The 19,188-nt window shown below is 44.4% G+C and overlaps 8 non-coding genes across 8 annotated transcripts; 6 read left to right on the plus strand and 2 right to left on the minus strand.

Moving 5' to 3' along the window:
• Positions 1-41: 41 nt before the first annotated feature.
• trnar-ucu (transfer RNA arginine (anticodon UCU)) lies at positions 42-132 on the plus strand. The gene is given in 2 exon segments: positions 42-78; positions 97-132. It is a non-coding gene; the product is annotated as a tRNA-Arg (tRNA).
• Positions 133-549: 417 nt separating this feature from the next.
• Positions 550-623, plus strand: trnan-guu (transfer RNA asparagine (anticodon GUU)). Its single transcript has one exon. It is a non-coding gene; the product is annotated as a tRNA-Asn (tRNA).
• An 85-nt stretch (positions 624-708) lies between these two features.
• On the plus strand, positions 709-782 carry trnat-agu (transfer RNA threonine (anticodon AGU)). Its single transcript has one exon. It is a non-coding gene; the product is annotated as a tRNA-Thr (tRNA).
• Positions 783-2,028: 1,246 nt separating this feature from the next.
• Positions 2,029-2,119, plus strand: trnar-ucu (transfer RNA arginine (anticodon UCU)). The gene is given in 2 exon segments: positions 2,029-2,065; positions 2,084-2,119. It is a non-coding gene; the product is annotated as a tRNA-Arg (tRNA).
• A 578-nt stretch (positions 2,120-2,697) lies between these two features.
• trnat-agu (transfer RNA threonine (anticodon AGU)) lies at positions 2,698-2,771 on the plus strand. The gene has a single exon. It is a non-coding gene; the product is annotated as a tRNA-Thr (tRNA).
• Positions 2,772-9,890: 7,119 nt separating this feature from the next.
• On the plus strand, positions 9,891-9,963 carry trnav-uac (transfer RNA valine (anticodon UAC)). The gene has a single exon. It is a non-coding gene; the product is annotated as a tRNA-Val (tRNA).
• A 3,278-nt stretch (positions 9,964-13,241) lies between these two features.
• trnaf-gaa (transfer RNA phenylalanine (anticodon GAA)) lies at positions 13,242-13,314 on the minus strand. The gene has a single exon. It is a non-coding gene; the product is annotated as a tRNA-Phe (tRNA).
• Positions 13,315-15,452: 2,138 nt separating this feature from the next.
• On the minus strand, positions 15,453-15,525 carry trnaf-gaa (transfer RNA phenylalanine (anticodon GAA)). Its single transcript has one exon. It is a non-coding gene; the product is annotated as a tRNA-Phe (tRNA).
• Positions 15,526-19,188: the final 3,663 nt, after the last annotated feature.

The following is a 19,188-nucleotide window of genomic DNA, read 5'->3' on the forward strand; positions in this document are numbered from 1 at the left end:
GTTTTGCGTTTGTGGAAATGAGCATCATGGAAGGATGTATGGGCTCTGTGGCGCAATGGATAGCGCATTGGACTTCTAGGCATAATTTGCAAGGGCATTCAAAGGTTGTGGGTTGGAGTCCCACCAGAGTCGCTAATGGTGAGAGAACATACTAGTTTTTTTACAATGGAAAATCTGCTCGCTTTACTATCTGATGAAAGGCACTGCTGAACGAGGTTCAATTGCCAAGTGTGCTTGAAAAAGTAAGCAAATACATCGGCATTATGTCAAATAACATTATCTTGCAATTTTTCCTCAATATCCAGATTAACTGCAGGATATTGAGTGCGCAATAAATTGGCGAGAGTCGATTGATTGAAAGACTTCCAGTTTTTTATAGCTACATTGGTACAGGGGATTTAGCTCAAAGGTAGAAAGATTGATGCCCTCGCTCTCCATTAAACACAGTTGATTGGACAGGGGCTGAACTTTCGAATGTTGCTGGCTCTCTTTAAAAAAAAAGATATTGCGGCTTGTCGACTCGCAAATATTTTATTGAGCGGGCTGTTTGTCTCTGTGGCGCAATTGGCCAGCGCGCTCGGCTGTTAACCGGGAGGTTGGTGGTTCGAGCCCACCCAGGGACGATTGGAAGAGGTATAGCAGGCAAAATCTAAAGGTAATATTGGTCACTGAATATGTAGCTGAAACAGGTTGGAGCAGCTTTTAAGAGGCGCTGTGGCTTAGATGGTCAAAGTGCCTGTCTAGTAAACAGGAGATCCTGGGTTCAAATCCCAGCAGTGCCTTCATGATAGCCTTTCAAGCAAATCAGTTGTTTACATGTACAGAAAAACTTATCACCCGAAAGAGCTCTTTTACATTTTTTAATTAGAGATTGAAAAGTATCCCTGAATAAACAGAGTAAATGCACTCTTTTCACTCCTTGTTTCTCAGTTTGATGGTAAGGATTGATTGATTGATTGATTGATGTAGACCGTTTTTGGATGACTGTTTTGCTTTTGTGAAAAAGGGGAATCAGACAAAAGTTGCAAAGGCATTCAAAGGCTGTGAGTTCGAGACCCACCAGAGTCACTGTTGTAACCCCTGTTATCTACATTGGTAAATAGGAAAGCCTGCTTGTGTTATTAACTGATGAAAGGAACTGCTAAATTTGGTTCAATTACCACAGAATCCCAGTGTGCTATAGGCTGGCCACTGCTTGGTAGGAGTTTCCCGTACGTGAGTGACTGTTCCTTCCTTCCTTCACGTCCCGCTCAACCTCGTCTTCTTCTAAAGAGTTTGGCGCTGTCCTCAGAAGCTTTGGTCTTACTCAGCACCTGAGTGGCCCCACCAAGGGCAAAGGGCACACTCTGGACCTGCTAATGACAAAGCGGGTTAATATTTCAAATTACAGTGTGGTAAATGTTACTTTGATGGTTTCTGTATTTCTCCAGGTGCAATGAGTTTGCAGTCTTCTTTGCAAGACTCAGTTCAGAACATTAAAAATACCATTATTTGCAGATAACAAGCACGCAGCCAGCTAGACAACTGGAGTTAACCCATTTTGCATTTGTGGCTGACAAAACTTTCCAAGAGATCACCACAAGTCTGAGTTCCACTACATGCTGCCTTTATGCATTGCCTACTAGATTTTTAAAGTCTATGGTGAGCAGTCTGTTGGCTCCAATCAATCAAAAAGTCAACATGTTGCTTGGATCTGGAATTTTCCCAAGATCCTTAAAACTGCAGTCATTAAGCCTCTCTTAAAGAAGAGCAGTCTTGATGCCACAGTGCTAAATAATTACCGGCCCATCTCAAACCTACTACTACTCAGTTGTCCATTCAAGCATGCAAATTATTTACAACGACAGAAAATGCGCTGCTGTTACAAATTGGAATAAGATGGAAAAGTATCCCTGCACACACAGATTAACTGCACTCTTTTCACTTTTTGATTCTCAGTTTGTTGGCAAGGAATGACTGATGTGGACCCATTTTGGATGAAAACCGTGTTTTGCGTTTGTGGAAATGAGCAACATGGAAGGATGTATGGGCTCTGTGGCGCAATGGATAGCGCATTGGACTTCTAGGCATAATTTGCAAGGGCATTCAAAGGTTGTGGGTTCGAGTCCCACCAGAGTCGCTAATGGTGAGAGAACATACTAGTTTTTTTACAATGGAAAATCTGCTCGCTTTACTATCTGATGAAAGGCACTGCTGAACGAGGTTCAATTGCCAAGTGTGCTTGAAAAAGTAAGCAAATACATCGGCATTATGTCAAATAACATTATCTTGCAATTTTTCCTCAATATCCAGATTAACTGCAGGATATTGAGTGCGCAATAAATTGGCGAGAGTCGATTGATTGAAAGACTTCCAGTTTTTTATAGCTACATTGGTACAGGGGATTTAGCTCAAAGGTAGAAAGATTGATGCCCTCGCTCTCCATTAAACACAGTTGATTGGACAGGGGCTGAACTTTCGAATGTTGCTGGCTCTCTTTAAAAAAAAATATATTGCGGCTTGTCGACTCGCAAATATTTTATTGAGCGGGCTGTTTGTCTCTGTGGCGCAATTGGCCAGCGCGCTCGGCTGTTAACCGGGAGGTTGGTGGTTCGAGCCCACCCAGGGATGATTGGAAGAGGTATAGCAGGGCAAAATCTATGAGGTAATATTGGTCACTGAATATGTAGCTGAAACAGGTTGGAGCAGCTTTTAAGAGGCGCTGTGGCTTAGATGGTCAAAGTGCCTGTCTAGTAAACAGGAGATCCTGGGTTCAAATCCCAGCAGTGCCTTCATGATAGCCTTTCAAGCAAATCAGTTGTTTACATGTACAGAAAAACTTATCACCCGAAAGAGCTCTTTTACATTTTTTAATTAGAGATTGAAAAGTATCCCTGAATAAACAGAGTAAATGCACTCTTTTCACTCCTTGTTTCTCAGTTTGATGGTATGGATTGATTGATTGATTGATTGATTGATTGATTGATTGATTGATGTAGACCGTTTTTGGATGACTGTTTTGCTTTTGTGAAAAAGGGGAATCAGACAAAAGTTGCAAAGGCATTCAAAGGCTGTGAGTTCGAGACCCACCAGAGTCACTGTTGTAACCCCTGTTATCTACATTGGTAAATAGGAAAGCCTGCTTGTGTTATTAACTGATGAAAGGAACTGCTAAACTTGGTTCAATTACCACAGAATCCCAGTGTGCTATAGGCTGGCCACTGCTTGGTAGGAGTTTCCCGTACGTGAGTGACTGTTCCTTCCTTCCTTCACGTCCCGCTCAACCTCGTCTTCTTCTAAAGAGTTTGGCGCTGTCCTCAGAAGCTTTGGTCTTACTCAGCACCTGAGTGGCCCCACCAAGGGCAAAGGGCACACTCTGGACCTGCTAATGACAAAGCGGGTTAATATTTCAAATTACAGTGTGGTAAATGTTACTTTGATGGTTTCTGTATTTCTCCAGGTGCAATGAGTTTGCAGTCTTCTTTGCAAGACTCAGTTCAGAACATTAAAAATACCATTATTTGCAGATAACAAGCACGCAGCCAGCTAGACAACTGGAGTTAACCCATTTTGCATTTGTGGCTGACAAAACTTTCCAAGAGATCACCACAAGTCTGAGTTCCACTACATGCTGCCTTTATGCATTGCCTACTAGATTTTTAAAGTCTATGGTGAGCAGTCTGTTGGCTCCAATCAATCAAAAAGTCAACATGTTGCTTGGATCTGGAATTTTCCCAAGATCCTTAAAACTGCAGTCATTAAGCCTGTCTTAAAGAAGAGCAGTCTTGATGCCACAGTGCTAAATAATTACCGGCCCATCTCAAACCTACTACTACTCAGTTGTCCATTCAAGCATGCAAATTATTTACAACGACAGAAAATGCGCTGCTGTTACAAATTGGAATAAGATGGAAAAGTATCCCTGCACACACAGATTAACTGCACTCTTTTCACTTTTTGATTCTCAGTTTGTTGGCAAGGAATGACTGATGTGGACCCATTTTGGATGAAAACCGTGTTTTGCGTTTGTGGAAATGAGCATCATGGAAGGATGTATGGGCTCTGTGGCGCAATGGATAGCGCATTGGACTTCTAGGCATAATTTGCAAGGCTCACCCTCACGCTGGACACAGCGCCAGATGATATATTTGGTCGGACTCCGGTCCCTTCCTCGTCTCTGAGTTTGTCAGCCGGCGCGAACCCCTGTGGTGAGTGCTGGGCCGTTCCCTTGGTACTCCAGTCAGAGTACCAAGGGCACGGACTTCCAAGGTATAGTACCAAGGGCACGGACCTCCAGGGGGCTGAACCAAGGGTGTGTAGCCCGTGTTGGGGTGCTTAAGTGTGGGTCCCCGGGTTCGAAGGGAGAGCCTGGTCCCCGGTGGTCATCCCCGGAGTCCCAGAGCCCGCGACCCGGAGAAGAGTGGCCCGTCCCCAGAATGAGTTTGGGGGAATGCGGGGTGCTCTGGAGGTGCTCCATGGGTTCCAGGGGGTATTCAGCGGAGGCCATGCCCGGCCGGAGTGGCCCTTCCCCGGGGTGAGTCTGGAGGAGTGGGGGGTGGCTCTGGAGGTGCTCCGGGGGCTCCAGGGGTTCCAGGGGGTGCTGCGGAGGCCACGCCCAGCCAGAGTTGCCCTTCCCCGGGGTGAGTCTGGAGGAGTGGGGGGTGGCTCTGGAGGTGCTCCGGGGGTTCCAGGGGGTGCTCAGTGGAGGCCATGCCCAGCCAGAGTGGCCCTTCCCCGGGGTGAGTCTGGAGGAGTGGGGGGGTGGCTCTGGAGGTGCTCCGGGGGCTCCAGGGGTTCAAGGGGGTGCTCAGTGGAGGTCATGAGTAGTCTGTTGGCTCCAATCAATCAAAAAGTCAACATGTTGCTTGGATCTGGAATTTTCCCAAGAGCCTTAAAACTGCAGTCATTAAGCCTCTCTTAAAGAAGAGCAGTCTTGATGCCACAGTGCTAAATAATTACCGGCCCATCTCAAACCTACTACTACTCAGTTGTCCATTCAAGCATGCAAATTATTTACAACGACAGAAAATGCGCTGCTGTTACAAATTGGAATAAGATGGAAAAGTATCCCTGCACACACAGATTAACTGCACTCTTTTCACTTTTTGATTCTCAGTTTGTTGGCAAGGAATGACTGATGTGGACCCATTTTGGATGAAAACCGTGTCTAGGCATAATTTGCAAGGGCATTAAAGGTTGTGTGTTCGCGTCCCACCAGAGTCGCTAATGGTGAGAGAACACATTTTTTTTTTACAATGGAAAATCTGCTCGCTTTACTATCTGATGAAAGGCACTGCTGAACGAGGTTCAATTGCCAAGTGTGCTTGAAAAAGTAAGCAAATACATCGGCATTATGTCAAATAACATTATTTTGCCATTTTTCCTCAATATCCAGATTAACTGCAGTATATTGAGTGCACAATAAATTGGCGAGAGTCGATTGATTGAAAGACTTCCAGTTTTTTATAGCTACATTGGTACAGGGGATTTAGCTCAAAGGTAGAAAGATTGATGCCCTCGCTCTCCATTAAACGCAGTTGATTGGACAGGGGCTGAACTTTCGAATGTTGCTGGCTCGCTTTAAAAAAAACATATTGCGGCTTGTCAAGGTGCAAATATTTTATTAAGAGGGCTGTTTGTCTCTGTGGCGCAATTGGCCAGTGCGCTCGGCTGTTAACCGGGAGGTTGGTGGTTCGAGCCCACCCAGGGACGATTGGAAGAGCTATTGCACGCGCAAAATCTATGAAGTAACATTGGTCACTGAATATCTAGCTGAAACAGGTTAAAGTAGCATTTAAGAGGCGCTGTGGCTTAGATGGTTAAAGTGCCTGTCTAGTAAACAGGAAATTCTGGGTTTAAATCCCAGCAGGGCTTTCATAATAGCCTTTCAAGCAAATCAGTTGTTTACATGTGCAGAAAAACTTATCACCCGAAAGAGCTCTTTTACAATTTGCAATTAGAGATTGAAAAGTATCCCTGAATAAGTACCCTGAAGAGTAAATGCACTCTTTTCACTCCTTGTTTCTCAGTTTTTTGGTAAGGAATGATTGATGTAGACCGTTTTCGGATGACTGTTTTGCTTTTGTGAAAAAGGGGAATCAGGCAAAAGTTGCAAAGGCATTCAAAGGCTGTGAGTTCGAGACCCACCAGAGTCACAGAATCAGAGACCCCCCCCCACGGCCCATGGACAAGGGTGGGTGGGGGTGTATCACAGACCCCCCATCGACGAGGGACCCCCCGTAGATGGAGGCTTTGTATCGCTGACCCCCCCGTGGACGGAGGAGGGGTCTCGCTTTACTCTCTCTCTCTCTCTTTTTCTCTCTACTTCTTCATCATAAGGACACAATTGTTATATTTATTATTATTATTTTTTTCATCATTATTTAAAATAAAATAAAAATTGACACCATAGCAAGGCAAGGGCGGCAACGGCAGCGATCGTAAGGTCGACAGATACTTAGGTCCGAGCGCAGCGCGGGCAGTAGCTGAGGGCGCACTTGCCACACACGTGTACGAGGCACCCTCGGCACACGTTCGTCGTTTTAGTGTCCTTGCTCCTGGGGCATATTCGGCACCTCTTCTTCTTCGCGGGTACAGCCGCACGCGGGTTCTCTTCTTCCTCTCCCCCCCCTCTCTCCCCTCTCCTCTCCCCTCTCCCCTCTCTTCTTCCCTCTTCCGAGATGTCCCCGATGACGCCGGGGCGCGGGTCCTCCTCCCCCCTCCCGCGACGAGCGCGCTCCCCAGCTGCTCCATGAACAGCCTGCGTCTGTGGCGTTTGCCGACCATCCACGTCGGGTTCAGCTCCCGCCACAGGACGAAAGCGTTGTACGCGGACACGTCGATCATGTTGTGGAACAGGACGAGGGGCCAGCGGCAGGTTTTCCTCCTGCAGCTGTAGGTACCCGTCACCTTGTCCAGGTTGTCCACGCCTCCCTTGGTGCGATTGTAATGCAACACGGCCGCCGGTTTGCTCGGAGGATCGCCGTCTCCGTAGTTGGCGCGGCACCGTGGTGAGGATCAGCACGTTCTTGCTCTTCTTCGCCAGGTAGGACCGAGGGGACTCCGTTTGTCGCCGTAGCCGTGGAAGAGGTCCCCGGCGCGGTCTCGCCCAACGTGAACGCGAAGACGGAGGACGCGACCGCCCTGCGCTTCGTGTCGACCAGTTCCCGCGGGATCTCGCTCCTGTTGGCGCGCAGCGTCCCCAGCAGGGTGAGGCCGTCCCTCTCGAAGAATAGCCTTCGGGCGAGCTCGTACGAGGTGAAGAAGTTGTCGCACGTGACGTTGCGGCCCCCCCCGACCCCCAGTCCCAGTGCCTCGGAGAGATCGAGCATGACCCGCGTGGCCAGGCTCTTCTCCGGAGGCGCGCGCTTATCGGATTTCCCGGTGTAAACCTGCATCTTCCAGGCGTAACTGGACAGCGAGTCGCACGCGACCCACAGCTTGATTCCGTACTTCGCAGGCTTTGAGGGAAGGGGCAGCGACCTGTCGAAGAAGAGAGAAGAAAGAAGAAGAAAGAAGAAGAAGGGAAAAAAAAAAAAATAATAATGAAGGAAAAACAAGAACACAAGATCAACAAATATTATTTAATTTGAATTTAATTTGTTATTAATTATGTATTTAATTATTCAATGATTTATTTAGTTTATCATTTCCATAAACAGTGCACCTGTGCCATCACGTATGTGTCTCCTCTGAACAACTGCAGGACCAACCGGTGGTTTGGGAGAAACAGACAGGTCAAAGAAGACACAGAAATGATCAGACAGAGCAACATTGATCACATTATCATTTGAAATATTTACCCCCTTTGTAAATATGAGATCTAGAGTGTGTCCTTTGCTGTGGGTGGGGCCTCTCACATGCTGAGTAAGACTGAAGGTTTCAAGGACAGCATCAAGCTCTTTAGCGTTTCTGTCACAAATATTATCAACATGCACATTGAAATCACCTGTAATGACCGAACCATCAAAGTCTGTGCATACGACTGAAAGCATCTCAGTAAAATCATCAATAAAACTTTGGCAGTGCTGGGGAGGCTTGTATAAAACAATGAAGAGAATGGATGGAGACCGTTTTAGCTCCATTTTAAAGGATACATACTCAAATGATGAAAACACCCTAAAAGACAACCTGCGGGTAATTATTTCATCTCTAAAGACAGCACAGACTCCACCCCCTTTTTGTTTTCTCGTGTTTCAGATTCAAACTTAAAGTTGGGTGGAGCAGATTCTATCAGAACTACATTTCCTGTGTTTTTGTCAAGCCATGTTTCAGTTAAAAACATAAAATCAAGATTATAAGAAGAAATAAAATTATTAATTAAGAGAGATTTGTTACATAAGGATCTGACATTTAGCACAGCAAGTTTCAGACTAGTTTCAGTGGGACTGGGCTTTATCTTTTCACAGGGAATATGAATCACATTTCTCAGATTGGGCCTGACTCGCATTTTGTTTTTCCATCTGTGTGATGATGTGACTACAGAAATAGCACTAGGGGGGGCTCTTTTTACATAGGGCCCTGGGTTGGTTTGCTTTTTAATGTGACAATAAGTCCCGGCAACGCTGAGACCCAGTGCATCCTAGCTATGGGAGATACCAGGTGAAAGGCGAGGTTGGATGGGTGGTGGGGCTTTTGTAGCCAAGGAGAGTTTGGGACCAGGTGAGAGGCGAGGGGGATGGGAGGTGGGGCTTTTGTTGGTGTAGTCGGCTTGTGCAGGGAAGAGTTGATAAGTTTTGACATAGCCCTTGCTATATTGGGCGTGAGTGGAGCCATCTTAATGCCTGATTTGATCAGACTTTCAAAATGGCTGGGAAGGCCCATGGGTGAGAGTGGAGATGAGAAGGAGAATGATGAATCTTTAGTGGGAGTAGATGTTGCAGGGGGAACCCAGGGCTGGTGTGAAGGCAGGGGCGTTGACAGGGATGTTGTTGGGCTTGTCACAGATGGGTCCAAGGCCTTTGAAAATTGTTCCTTTTCTGGAGGCGGTGGAGGTGAATGTGGAGCAGCTGGAGCTGAATCCTTTGCTGCTGGTGGTGGAGCAGCTGCTGATGAATCCTTTGGTGGAGGCTGAGGTTGTGGTGCTTTTGATGTTGAAACATTGGCTCGGTCTCTGGCTGATGGAGCAGGAATTCTTCTCTCATTCCTCTCTTCTCTAACTATCTGCTCAGGACCCTGTCCAGGCCCAGTCCAATGCCTCAGAGCGTGGAGCAGGTTCTCTGTCAGCACCCTCACTCCATCTCTGCATAGGTGGGGGCCATTTCTCTTAAACAGGTCCTCTCGTTTCCAGAAAAGATAGAAGTTCTCAATGTAGTGTAGTCCTCTCGGGGCACACTCTTTGGACAGCCATGTGTTCAGCTGAAGAAGCCGGCTAAACTTGTTTATCCTCCTGTCGATGTTTGGAATAGGCCCACTTATGAATGTTTTGATTTCCATTTCATCAAGCACGTCGAATAACTTCAAGAAGTCTTTTTTCAAAACTTCAGTCTGTTCCCGCCGCATGTCCACTGCACCCACGTGCACAATCAGCTGTTTAGCTCCTCCATGCTTAGCCATAATATTTGGAAGGAGTGACGTTATCTCAGAAACAGTGGCGCTTGGAAAAGAATGTGTGTTTATCTTTTCATGCGTCACGTGACTTATCGCGCCGTCTCCAACCAAAACAATCTGCGTGACCTTGGCTCCTGGCACAGATCCTCCTCGCTGTATTTTGGCCACGTCATCTTTCCTTTTTTCATTTGATTCCATCTCTGAAAGTGGTAAAAATCTGTTTGTGAGCTGTATTTTAGGTGACTTCACGTTATCTTTGTATCGTTTAGGCTTTGCTCCAAGTTTGTTCCAAGAAACAGCCAATTTACTCAACAGGGCAAATCAAAGAGAGCAGCCATGTAGGATGCAGGCACATGCTCTGTGGTTTTATTGTGTAGAGGTCATCACATCTGCTTTACACGCAGAAGGTCCTGGGTTCGATCCCCAGTGAAACCAGCTGTGTGTTTCGTGCAAACTCTCATTGACTTTGAGCATGCTGTTGGTGCTTTAAAGCTCCATGACTTTACTGTGCCCCTCTTGCTTACTGAAATAAAAGCTTCATCTGTTGAGCTCATATTGTGTTCAATAGCTACAGCGTACCTATCTTTCATTCAGTCCTCTAATTCTTTCAACAAGGTTTAAAGAGGTGCTCAAAGTTCAAGTAGCCGCGGTGTGTGACCTAGCAAAGTCGATGTCAGACACTGTAATATTTTCTGGTCCCCTGCCCAATTGGATCAATGCTGAATTGTACAGCCGTCTCTCAGCATTCAACAACTGGTTATCCAGATGGTGCCCTCAAAACAACGTTGTCTTTATTGATAACTGCAGTGCGTTTTGGGGAAAGCCTGGGCTCATACGCAGGGATGGCATCCATCCGACTTCGGAGGGTACATCCCTATTAGTTCGGAATTTGACCGATACTCTTAGTCGTGTTAAGTGACCATCTAGGGATGAGCCCCGGGCGCAGAGCAGCAGTTTAAGACGCTCCTCTGTCGCTGAACTCTCGCCTGTTCTGTTACATGTGAAGTGTTCAGATTCAAGACAGATAGAGACTGTGTGTGTCCCTCGTGTTCCTCGTACAAATAATGCCAAAAAGTCACATCTCAGAAAAAATATTTCAGGCGTCAGACCAAATAACTTAAGGAAAATAACAATCACAAATGACACAAATATACAAATGAATAAACACGTAAAATATGGACTGCTAAACATTCGAGCAATTTCCTCCAAATCGCTCTTAGTTAATGAATTAATTAGTGACTATAACATAGATCTTCTAGCTCTAACTGAAACGTGGCTTCAACAAGACGACTACGTCAGACTAAATGAGTCCACCCCACCCACCCATGTTAACTTTCAGACTGCCAGGAGCACAGGCCGAGGTGGTGGTGTGGCAGTGATCTCACACTCAAGCCTACTCATGAGCCCTAAAACTAACAATGCATTTCACTCATTTGAAAGCCTTATGCTGTCGATCACATGTCCAAATATGAGAAACCAAAAAGGAGTTTTGTTCATAGTTATCTACCGACCTCCTGGTCCCTACTCAGAGTTTTTAACAGAGTTTTCTGACTTTATATCAAACTTAGTGTTAGCCTGGGATAAAATAGTTATAGCTGGAGACTTTAATATCCACGTGAACATGAGTGATGACGCTCTCAGTAATGCCTTCAGCGCCTTGTTAGACAGCATTGGTTTCACTCAGAATGTAAATAAACCGACTCACACTCACAAGAATACTCTGGATTAGTGACCTCATTGTCCTCCCTCAAAACCCTATATTGTCAGATCATTTCCTAATTACCTTTCAGTTTATTCTTAAAGATCATCCAGTCCCACAAAATAAAGTTATAATGAAAAGGACAATATCTGAAAAATCTATCTCAAAATTCAAAGAAATAATAGAGCCAATATTCAGTGACATGTCATGTGATCCTGCTGAGAACAGCTTTAGTCCCAGTTTAAGTGATCAATTTGTCGACTTGACCATGAATTCTCTGAAGTCTGCTCTTGACGTTGTCGCGCCGTTAAAACAGAAGGTCATTAGGCCAAAGCGCCTCCCCATGGTACAACCAAGAACTGCGTTCACATAAACAAAGAGTTAGAAAGTTAGAGGGATTATTTCGTCGCTCTCACACCGAAGAATCCCTAAAAGCATGGAAAAGTTGCCTGCTGTCCTATAAGCAGGCTCTGCGTAAGGCCCAAACCAGATATTATTCAAATCTAATAGAAGTCAACAAAAGTAACACTAAATTCCTTTTCAGCACTGTAGCTAGGCTAACAAACTGGTCAGACAAAACCAGGTTCACTTCTCGTTCCTATTGGTTTAGAATATACTTAGCAGAACGTTGTCCAGATTACCAATGCATTGAGATCATTTAGAAATGATTCCCCTCGCAAGTTCTGATTGATTGGCTTCAACGAAGATTACTGTCAGAGGATTATAGTGGTCATTTCTTTGTTTCATTTCTTGCTTATAATAAGTCCTATAAAAGTCCTGTCTCTCCAAGTCAAAGGATTCCTTCAACACGTCAATGCTTTTCATTTGAGTTTCTTTTGCAATGCGGTGAAACGTTTACGCCTTTTGTAATCCAGGCGTTGAATCATAAGCTTGGTCATGAGAAAACCAGCTCCAGATTTTAACAGCTTTGTTTAGTTTATATGCTTTGGTTAGCTCCTTTCAGGGCGTAAGCACAGATTTTACCCAAAGATTCTTCATGTTTCTGCACTTTTTCAAAAGAGTAACGCTGCTCTCGGGGCACTCAAGGTTCCACTGAGATTTGAACTCGGATCGCTGGATTCAAAGTGTGCTAACCATTACACCATGGAACCGCAGACTGCTCCTTGGAAGGATAACGGTGATCCAAAGCTACAAGTCTTTACATCAATCATCCCTTGCCCAAAAAATGAGAAACAAGGAGTACAAACAGTGCAAACAATCTTGATGTGCAGCAATACTTTTCCCTCTCTTAATGCAAAGTGTAGCAGCAGTCAACTTGAGGGAGAAAGGTATGGGTTTGAGGGCTCTTCTTGTGGGCTTTACTGTCCTTGTAAATATTTTTCATAGACAAAAGAGTAGGCATTTCCTTTTTACTAAACAGGCCCTTTGACCAAGGAAGCCCCAGCGCCGTAATGATTTCCTGGTTTCCTTACATAATTACATACAGTGATTACTTCTGGGATTGAATTTCTTGCTTGCTCTGGCAAGGTGAGCAGTCGTCCCTGGGTGGGCTCGAACCACCAAACTTTCGCCTACCAGCAGAACTCGCTAGCCGATTGCGCCACAGAGGCGAGAATCTTGACATACCCATAAAAGGGTTACCCCTCTAATTGCAATTAGAAATGAAGAAAAACTCTGGATTCAGAGCGCTAACCGCTATACCGTTGAACCACACCTTTCTACAGGATGTCCTGTTTTGAAAATAAGTATGACATTTGATCATTGGGCTATATCAAAGAGAGCAGCGTTGAAGTAGGCAAACTTCTGCTTCATGGTTTCATTGTGTGGTGGTCATCACATCTGCCCTACACGCAGAAGGTCTTGGGTACAACATTCAGCAAAACCAAACATGTTACCAAACATGTTCATGCTAACAATGTTCCAACGAAAGCATGCTGTTTATGTTTTATAGATCCTTTCCAGGCCATTTATGTCCTGATCTCGCAAAATATCCAAAAGACCCAGCATTCCTATTCATTGTATTTTTGAGCAAAGACTAACATTCAGGTACACCTGCCGAAACCCGGGATTGAACCAGGGACCTTTAGATCTTCAGTCTAACGCTCTCCCAACTGAGCTATTTCGGCTACTTTATTGACAAATTAGGCAAGGGAGCGAAACGTGTGGCATAACGTAGCGAGAAAATGAACTAGTTCTGTGTGTCCTTTTTTCTTTTCTTTCGATTAAACATAAAACAATACAGGACACGACCAGGGAGCAAAAATCTAAATAAAAAGAACATAAATGGCACTAAACATAAAATAAAAACAAAATCACATTTAAATGAAAATAGGGGTCCTACTTGGTCCAAAGTCGATCAAATTAGTGCTTATCCAAATTAAGCCTGAATGTCACTGTTTTCCATTCATCCAATGTCTAATGTCTGTTACTATGTCAGTCAAGTCTTTGATCGTTGGCGTGGTTGGTGTCGAGCATTTCTTTGTGATGGCCTTTTTCTCTACAGCCAAAAATATGTTCCAAGGGTATCCATTTATTGTGTCCATGGCAGGAGTGTTGAGGCCCAAGTACATAGTTTTAAATTTGAGTGGGATGGCAAAGTCAAAAACAGTCTGCAGTGCCCTGTGAATTTCAGTCCATTATTTTTGAGCAACAGCACAGCCCCAAAACACCTGATAGTGGTTTGCCTGCTGGGTTCTCCAGCAGTTAGCATTTCCTTGTGAATAATGGGCACTTTGACACAGTGTGGTGAAAAAAACATATTTTTCCCCTTCAGGCATGTGATTTTGTGGTCTTCCTCAGGGCTGTTCCTACATTTCCACACTCTTGGTCAGACAAAACCAGGTTCACTTCTCGTTCCTATTGGTTTAGAATATACTTAGCAGAACGTTGTCCAGATTACCAATGCATTGAGATCATTTAGAAATGATTCCCCTCGCAAGTTCTGATTGATTGGCTTCAACGAAGATTACTGTCAGAGGATTATAGTGGTCATTTCTTTGTTTCATTTCTTGCTTATAATAAGTCCTATAAAAGTCCTGTCTCTCCAAGTCAAAGGATTCCTTCAACACGTCAATGCTTTTCATTTGAGTTTCTTTTGCAATGCGGTGAAACGTTTACGCCTTTTGTAATCCAGGCGTTGAATCATAAGCTTGGTCATGAGAAAACCAGCTCCAGATTTTAACAGCTTTGTTTAGTTTGTATGCTTTGGTTAGCTCCTTTCAGGGCGTAAGCACAGATTTTACCCAAAGATTCTTCATGTTTCTGCACTTTTTCAAAAGAGTAACACTACTCTCGGGGCACTCAAGGTTCCACTGAGATTTGAACTCGGATCGCTGGATTCAAAGTGTGCTAACCATTACACCATGGAACCGCAGACTGCTGCTTGGAAGGATAACGGTGATCCAAAGCTACAAGTCTTTACATCAATCATCCCTTGCCCAAAAAATGAGAAACAAGGAGTGCAAACAGTGCAAACAATCTTGATGTGCAGCAATACTTTTCCCTCTCTTAATGCAAAGTGTAGCAGCAGTAAACTTGAGGGAGAAAGGTATGGGTTTGAGGGCTCTTCTTGTGGGCTTTACTGTCCTTGTAAATATTTTTCATAGACAAAAGAGTAGGCATTTCCTTTTTACTAAACAGGCCCTTTGACCAAGGAAGCCCCAGCGCCGTAATGATTTCCTTACATAATTACATACAGTGGTTACTTCTGGGATTGAATTTCTTGCTTGCTCTGGCAAGGTGAGCAGTCGTCCCTGGGTGGGCTCGAACCACCAAACTTTCGCCTACCAGCAGAACGCGCTAGCCGATTGCGCCACAGAGGCGAGAATCTTGACATACCCATAAAAGGGTTACCCCTCTAATTGCAATTAGAAATGAAGAAAAACTCTGGATTCAGAGCGCTAACCGCTATACCGTTGAACCACACCTTTCTACAGGATGTCCCGTTTTGAAAATAAGTATGACATTTGATCATTGGGCTATATCAAAGAGAGCAGCGTTGAAGTAGGCAAACTTCTGCTTCATGGTTTCATTGTGTGGTGGTCATCACATCTGCCCTACACGCAGAAGGTCTTGGGTACAACATTCAGCAAAACCAAACATGTTACCAAACATGTTCATGCTAACAATGTTCCAACGAAAGCATGCTGTTTATGTTTTATAGATCCTTTCCAGGCCATTTATGTCCTGATCTCGCAAAATATCCAAAAGACCCAGCATTCCTATTCATTGTATTTTTGAGCAAAGACTAACATTCAGGTACACCTGCCAAAACCTGGGATTGAACCAGGGACCTTTAGATCTTCAGTCTAACGCTCTCCCAACTGAGCTATTTCGGCTACTTTATTGACAAATTAGGCAAGGGAGCGAAACGTGTGGCATAACGTAGCGAGAAAATGAACTAGTTCTGTGTGTCCTTTTTTCTTTTCTTTCGATTAAACATAAAACAATACAGGACACGACCAGGGAGCAAAAATCTAAATAAAAAGAACATAAATGGCACTAAACATAAAATAAAAACAAAATCACATTTAAATGAAAATAGGGGTCCTACTTGGTCCAAAGTCGATCAAATTAGTGCTTATCCAAATTAAGCCTGAATGTCACTGTTTTCCATTCATCCAATGTCTAATGTCTGTTACTATGTCAGTCAAGTCTTTGATCGTTGGCGTGGTTGGTGTCGAGCATTTCTTTGTGATGGCCTTTTTCTCTACAGCCAAAAATATGTTCCAAGGGTATCCATTTATTGTGTCCATGGCAGGAGTGTTGAGGCCCAAGTACATAGTTTTAAATTTGAGTGGGATGGCAAAGTCAAAAACAGTCTGCAGTGCCCTGTGAATTTCAGTCCATTATTTTTGAGCAACAGCACAGCCCCAAAACACCTGATAGTGGTTTGCCTGCTGGGTTCTCCAGCAGTTAGCATTTCCTTGTGAATAATGGGCACTTTGACATGGTGTGGTGAAAAAAACATATTTTTCCCCTTCAGGCAAGTGATTTTGTGGTCTTCCTCAGGGCTGTTCCTACATTTCCACACTCTTGGTCAGACAAAACCAGGTTCACTTCTCGTTCCTATTGGTTTAGAATATACTTAGCAGAACGTTGTCCAGATTACCAATGCATTGAGATCATTTAGAAATGATTCCCCTCGCAAGTTCTGATTGATTGGCTTCAACGAAGATTACTGTCAGAGGATTATAGTGGTCATTTCTTTGTTTCATTTCTTGCTTATAATAAGTCCTATAAAAGTCCTGTCTCTCCAAGTCAAAGGATTCCTTCAACACGTCAATGCTTTTCATTTGAGTTTCTTTTGCAATGCGGTGAAACGTTTACGCCTTTTGTAATCCAGGCGTTGAATCATAAGCTTGGTCATGAGAAAACCAGCTCCAGATTCTAACCCTTTAAGCGCCAAAGTCGCAGAAATGCAACTTTACCGTACAAGGAAATTAATGAAATAATAGTAGAAAATGAATCACTTCAGTCATTGGTCGGTTCGGTGCAACTTCCCTTTATTAGCCAGGTATGATCCAGGGCAGATCCGGTAAGGAAAAAAATGGCTGGAGGAAGTACACGTGGCATGCAATTTACAGCAGATTCTGACTCTGAAGGGTATTATCTCCCCGAGAGTGACGATGGATTTCCAAGTGGAGATGAAGGGACTTCGAAACAACGGACAGGTGCAAAGGACAGACGGAGGCGAGGAACCAGTGGAACCAGTGGCTGCAGTAAAACTTGCCCGGTGGATGAGAGCTGGGACATGCTGAGAGAGGTCGAGGTATTTGAGGCATGGATCAAACCTTTTGAAGACCCAGTTGGCTACACAGGAGAGATGGATCTGACGGATGCTAATCCATTTGATATTCTGTCACTCTTTCTGACCGATCAGTTTTGGACTTTCATTACTGATGAGACAAATAGATATGCACATCAGTGTATGGCACCTATGATTCTGAAGCCACATTCAAGATTTCTTGAGTGGTATGATGTATCAGTCACCGAAATGAAAGCTTTCTTCGCTTTGCATCTCTCCATGGGCCTTGTTGAGAAACCTGAAATCGAGGATTACTGGGGAACATTTTGGCTTACACAAACGCCTGGATTTGGAAATGTAATGTCAAGAAACAGATTTGAAATCATTCTTTCGTTCTTTCATTTTGTCAACAATAATGATTATGTGAGAACAGGCGAGCCCGGGCACGATAAACTGTTCAAAGTCCGCCCAATAATAGATTTGATTATTCCCAAATTTGCAGCAGTTTACAGTCCAATCAAGGAGCTTTCTTTAGATGAAATGACAATAGCTTTCAAGGGGAGATCTTCACTAAAATGTTACTCTCCGAATAAACCTGACAAATATGGCTATAGAGTGTATGCCCTGAGTGAAAGCTGTTCAGGGTATGTTTTGCGCTGGTCAATGCACACTGGACAGTACAAAAATAATGCAAGCAACATCAGTGCAACACACGCAGTTGTCCGTGAGTTGGTTTCTCCCTTTACGGGCAAAGGACACGAGATTTACATGGACAGTTACTATACCTCGCCTGTAATTGCAAATGAATTAGCAGATTTGGAAACTGGACTGTGTGGGACGGTAAGGATTACCAGGTTGGGGATGCCAAAATGCCTTGGTAAAAGTGTCTTACAGCTGAAAAAAGGAGATGACCCAGTTTTTTGCAGAAAGGGAAAACTCCTGGCTTGTGCTTGGCACGATACTAAACGTCTCACCATGTTGTCCACAGTCCATGGAAATGATTGTGTTCAGAGGAGGATCCGATCCAAGACAGATGACACTGGCTTCCGTGACATCAAAAGACCTGTATGTGTCGACCAGTACAACGCCTACATGGGTGGAGTGGACATTGCTGACCAGAGGATGAAGACATACCTCTTTCCACACAGGTCCCGGAAATGGTATCATCGCATATTCAATGCCATTATAAGCATAAGTATTGTCAACTCACACATCATATACACCAAATCCACTCCAGGCCCACACAAACCTTTAAAGGTTTACATTCAGAAGATTATTGATGCATTACTGGCTGATCACTCCAAAAAACAAGAAAGGCGCTCAAGACCGGAGGGTGAAATGCCACAGAGACTCACAGAGCGTCATTGGCTTTGTCAAGCAGAGGGACGTCCAGACTGCGCCGTGTGCTCTGACCGCTCTCGTACCAAAGGCAGGCGGCAAACAAAGTACAGGTGCCGTCAGTGTGGCGTTGGCCTCTGTGCGGTTCCATGCAACGAGAGATACCATACGCTAAAAAACTTTAAATGCTGTCATTTGGATATGTAAAAGTGCAGGGTACCTTGACCCTGGATGGACATCTTTTCTGTGATGGCTCTCTCCTTTCTTCACTGCTTTCTCCACAACCTGCCTGGCACCAATGATGGATGTATAAGTTGGAAAAATAAAAAAAATGAAAAAAATACATAATAAATACCGTGTTTGTCATCATTTGGTCAGAACTTGTAATCAGGGCCCGAGTTTGAAGATGTGAGCAAAAGGGGTGAAAATGGGTTAAAATGTGAAAAAACACCAAAATGAGCAAAATGAAATAATCCCCCATCATCAGTGCACAGTTTGCCCCCAGAAAAGCACTCCCCTGGGGCCTGGAGGTGATCTGACCACCAGAATATAGTACCATATACCCCTGCTGGTCTTAGAAAAAAAACCGAGCTTCCAGCCAATAGTACACTATACCCGAGGGACTCTGTCGTTTTTCGGCAATAGTACACTATACCCGAGGGACTCTGTCGTTTTTCGGCAATAGTACACTATACCCGAGGGACTCTGTCGTTTTTCGGCAATAGTACACTATACCCGAGGGACTCTGTCGTTTTTCGGCAATAGTACACTATACCCGAGGGACTCTGTCGTTTTTCCGGGCCGTAGTATGAAGTTGTGAGCAAAAGGGGTGAAAATGGGTTAAAATGTGAAAAAACACCAAAATGAGCAAAATGAAATAATCCCCCATCATCAGTGCACTGTTTGCCCCCAGAAA

Source organism: Eucyclogobius newberryi, unplaced genomic scaffold (assembly GCF_026437365.1).
Source record: "Eucyclogobius newberryi isolate DKJ021-1_F unplaced genomic scaffold, fEucNew1.0.hap1 SCAF_8, whole genome shotgun sequence".
NCBI classification, from domain to species: domain Eukaryota; kingdom Metazoa; phylum Chordata; class Actinopteri; order Gobiiformes; family Gobiidae; genus Eucyclogobius; species Eucyclogobius newberryi.